We start from the raw sequence: 4,792 nt of genomic DNA, 5'->3' as shown, positions 1-4,792 counted from the left end.
TCACTCGGGAGCCCAGACCCCGACGGCCGGCCTCACCTGGGACACCCGGCGTGTGGCCGCATGACTCACCCGCTGGGACAGCCTTCGGGGCTGTGAGGAGGAAAGTTCTCTGTGGACAGCGGGTGCTGAGAAAGCTTCCCAGGTGGGTGACTGGGGTAAAAGGGAAACCCCACCAAGGAAGGGCCCTTGTGCCGGTACCTTGCTGAGTCAGGAAAGCCTTGGGGAGCCCAGACCCGGGACCTGACCGAGGACACGCACCCAGGCCGCTGTGTGCCGCCCTCCCACGGAGTACAGGAAAGCCACATGGTTCCAAATGTGGTGATCTTTCTTTATGGACCATTCTAACTCCCACAACATTCTCACGGAAACGGGACGGCAAGTGCCGGGAGGTGAAGCAGCTGCGCTGTGGAGGGAGTGATCATTGGCTCAAGCCCAAAGCAAGGAGTCACCTAGTCTCTGAAGAAGGAATTCAAGGCAATAAGTAATGATCAACTACATGCAAGATATGAGGGAATACAAACCTAATGTTACAAAACTTGGAACCATGGGGCAGGAAAGACACAAAACTAGTCAACATATTATAATGGAGGTTTAATCCACGGAGAACCTTGAGATAAAGCAAGAACAGTTGGAAAAATAGGAAAGACTCTCAACTCAATCTTAGTAAATGGTTGGTAAGAAAGGACTTTCCAGGTGGAGGCAACAGGTAAAGGGGGGAAACTAAAATTAACTAAAAATCTCTCACGTGAGGTGCTTTATATATCTTCAATTATGTTTTCATGTATTCACCCAATTCCTGAAAAAAACTAGGCAGATAATCATAATAAGAAACAAGCTCAGAGAGCTTTTCTAACATCAGCCAGCCAGTGAATGGCTAATGGGATTTCATAATTATTAACTGCTGCTTTTAAATACTTCTTACATAAAATACTTCTAATCCTTGCAACAATCCTGTAAGTACCGTTTTACAGATGGTACTGAGATTCAAAGGATTTAAGTAATTTGGTTCAGGCTACATAAACTGTAGGCAAATCCAAGTCTCAAATTTTAATTGACAATCCTATACAACTAGTTGTATCAAAGCAGAAATCTACGTAAGTTTAGATACAATATGACAGTATTTCCATATGCATATTAGAGTAGGATTGGGATATAAGGCTAAGAAAATAGGTTGGAGGCAGATCGTAAGAATCCTTGGCCACTTACAAATCAGTTTGGATTATGATGATTTGTTTATAAATGTACACCCTAATTTGTTCTGGAAATAATTTGAAGCAATTTATACATGTGGATGAAGGGAAAAAGTCAAGAATCAAAAGTAAAGAATAAAGTCCTATGTAGTTATAAAAGGTGAATAGGAAATGGAACTCCAGATTTCTTGTCCCAAATAAAGAAGTAGACATGATCAGTTACCAGATTCTCATCTATAAAAGACATCTGTATCCCTATCACCATATCCCTGCTGTTTCTTTTACCATACATACACATAGCAAATATATCATCAGCGGACAATTTTACTTCCCTTCTGATATGAATGCCTTTTCTTTCTTTTTCTTGCCTAATTGCTCTGGCTAGGACTTCCAGTGCAATGTCGACTAGGAGTGGTCAGAATGGGCACCCTTGTCTTGTTCCTGATGTTGGCAAGAAAGCTTTGAACATTTCACCATTGAGTATGGTGTTAGCTGTGGGTTTGTCATATGTGGCCTTTATTATGTTGAGACATTTTTCTATATCAAATTGCTTGAGTTTTTCTCTTGAAAGGATGTTGAATTTTGTCAAATGATTTTCCTGCATCTATGTAAATGAAAATATGATTCCTATCTTTCATTCTATTAATGTGGCATATCACATTTATTGATGTGCATTGCTTTCCATGGGTAAATTACCCTTGGTCATGGTGTATGAACCTTTCTAGGTGCTGGTGAATTCATTTTGTTAGTATTTTTTTAAAAAAACATATAAATGTATATATTCATCAAGAATATTGTCCTATAGTTTTCTTTTAGTGTCCTTATCTGGATTTGGTGTCAGGGTAACTCAGGCCTCCCAAAATGAGTTTGTAAGTGTTCCCTCTCTTCAATTTTTTGGAAGACTTTGAGAAAGACTGGTGTTAATTATTCTTTAAATGTTTGATAGAATTCACTGGTGAAACCATCTGGTCCTAGGCTTTTCTTTGGTGGGAGGTCCTTTATTGTTTCAATCTCTTTATTCATTATTGGTCTGTCCAAATTTTCTATTTTTTCATGATTCAGTCTTGGTAGGGTGTATGTAGGTTGGTTTCCTAGACTTACCCTCCTAGACGTCTCAGAATTCTATAGAAGGCTGCTCTTCCTTTTGTTTTAAAATTGAGAACTATATTGGACATTAAAAAGGAGGTATAAAACATATGCTCCCCAGAACCACACAGAGCATAGCTAGAGAACAGGGTCAACACCCTGGAAGTCCATATCTGCTCCTCCCTGAGGACATCCTCTCCCAGAAGTACCTGCTCTCCTGGTACTGCATCATTATCCCCTTGACTGTATAGTTGTACAGTTTATTTAGATGTCTTTAAAGAAATGCAGTATTAGTCAATTGGTCCAATTTTTGACCTTTTTCTTAAAGTTCTTCTGAATTCTTCTGTGTCTTGAGTCTTCGTTCAATACTGTGCTTGTGAAATTTATTGATGCTGATGCATATAGCTTTCATTTATTTTCACTGTTGTATAGTATTTCATTGTAAGACTATGCTATTTTATTCATTCAATCCATTGTTAATGGACTTTTGGGTTATGCCAAGTTGTGTTTTGGCTTGTTTATTTTTATAAACATACTATGTATATAGTATGGGTGTGTTTTTTTAATACAGTATAAAAAATATTTATCTATTATCTTATTTTTTGCTTTCAATTTGTCCCAAGTCATCTAAGTTTACCTTTCTCTATTTTCTTGCCTTCTTTTAGATTGATTTTTTTCTCATTCTACTTTTCCCCCTTCACTAGTTTGAAAATTATATACTATATTCTCCCAAGGGTACATAGAAATTTAAAGATGATATTTAAGAAAATATAATGTTAACCAGTATCTTTACCCTGCTCTTAATTTATATACTATTCTTTTTAATCTTGCTTTTGAACTGCAGAAGATATTTTACTTAGTAATTTAACTTGTCTAGATATACCTAGATATTCCGTTCTTTTTGTATTCTACATTCCTATCTCTGACCTCTTTCTTTCTGTCTCATACATATTTACTATTTTAGTAAGCATGACCTGTGGCAAACATTCTTGATTTTTGTTTACCTGAAAATGTCTCTATATTGCTCTCATTCTTAAAGATAGTTTCTTCTAATTAAATAATTCTATGTTGAGAATTATTTTCTTTCAATCTACTGAAAATATTCTGTTTTCAGCTTGGCTTCTCATCAGTGACAAAGAATCAGTCTTCATTGTTTTGGTGATCACCTTTTTCATGGAAGCTTTTTTTAAAAAATATACTTTTCTTGATTTCAGAGAGGAAGAGAGAGGGAGAGAGCGAAACATCAATGATGAGAGAGAATCATTGATCGGCTACCTCCTGCACGCCCCCCACTGGGGATCAAGCCCGCAACCCGGGCTTATGCCCTTGACCGAATCGAACCCTGGACCCTTCAGTCCGCAGGCTGACACTCTATCCACTGAGCCAAATAGGCCAGGGCTTCACTGAAGCTTTTGAGACCTTTCTCTCCACCATTGGTGTCTTGCAGATTCATCTTGGAGTGCCTGTGTATGAATTCTTTTCATTTATACTTTCAGGGATTCATAAGGAATTTTCACAAATTCTAAAATATGGCCTTAGCCCTAACTGGTTTGGCTCAGTGGATAGAGAGTCGGCCTGGAGACTGAAGGGTCCAAGGTTCGATTCCGGTCAAGGGCATGTACCTTGGTTGCAGGCACATCCCCAGTAGGGGGTGTGCAGGAGGCAGCTGATCGGTGTTTCTCTCATCGATGTTTCTAACTCTCTGTCCTTCTCCCTTCCTCTCTGTAAAAAATCAATAAAATATATTTTTTAAAATAAAATAAAATATGGCCTTAGCTGCATTCTTTCTCCTGGAATTCCAACCAGATTTATGGTAGGGCTTCTTATTTTATTCTCCATGTTTCTTTTCTTTCATAATACTTAAAAAGGCGATCACTCTCACATTTGTTTAGATATTCCTCTTGCCTCACCCTTGTGCTTGCCTGATGGAGGTGAAACTGCTATGAACATTGTGTCAAGTCTTGGCATGGATGGTCCACAGAAGATCCTGTGCGTGGCCTGCATTTTGAGAAACACAACAAAGTAGCAAAGCCTTGGTTTTCCTGAGTGTCCTCGGAGGTGGGTCCTGTCACAGCCCAAGGGGTCTCTGCACCCCAGTCATTTCCTCCTCTTCAAGGAGACATCTGACATCCCTCCTGCTGTGTAAGTCAGCAAGGAAGATGCACTTCAAAGGAGATTCCACAGCCCATTCAATAGAGAATAACTCTGCTGCTTGTTTCTTTTTATTGGGATGAAACCACATAGCATAAAATTTACCATTTAACCACTTCAAGTGTGGCATTAAGTACATTCCATTAGGAAAGTAACTTTCTTGCTTACAGTTCATTGACAACAAAATAGAGTTCTCCAGAGACCTTCAGATCTGCAGACCAGAGCTTTTTCCATGTGGTCTTTACCTAAACCAGCTCCATCTCCACTCTCCGTGTTTATGCCCAGATCCCAACCGCCTGTCCTCTGGAGTCCATGACTATATTTTTTCTTTATTCCCTGCACCAAGGATTAAGGCAGAGGCACCT

General features: G+C 39.2%; 1 long non-coding RNA gene across 1 annotated transcript; it reads left to right on the top strand.

The window, feature by feature from the left end:
* The first annotated feature begins 6 nt into the window (after positions 1-6).
* LOC106697551 lies at positions 7-4,485 on the top strand. Its single transcript, XR_002829792.1, has 2 exons — positions 7-142; positions 4,169-4,485. It is a non-coding gene; the product is annotated as an uncharacterized LOC106697551 (long non-coding RNA).
* Positions 4,486-4,792: the final 307 nt, after the last annotated feature.

The sequence above is a fragment of the Myotis lucifugus genome, unplaced genomic scaffold (assembly GCF_000147115.1).
Source record: "Myotis lucifugus unplaced genomic scaffold, Myoluc2.0 scaffold_82, whole genome shotgun sequence".
NCBI lineage: Eukaryota > Metazoa > Chordata > Mammalia > Chiroptera > Vespertilionidae > Myotis > Myotis lucifugus.
This window is presented reverse-complemented; position numbering and strand designations above follow the sequence as displayed.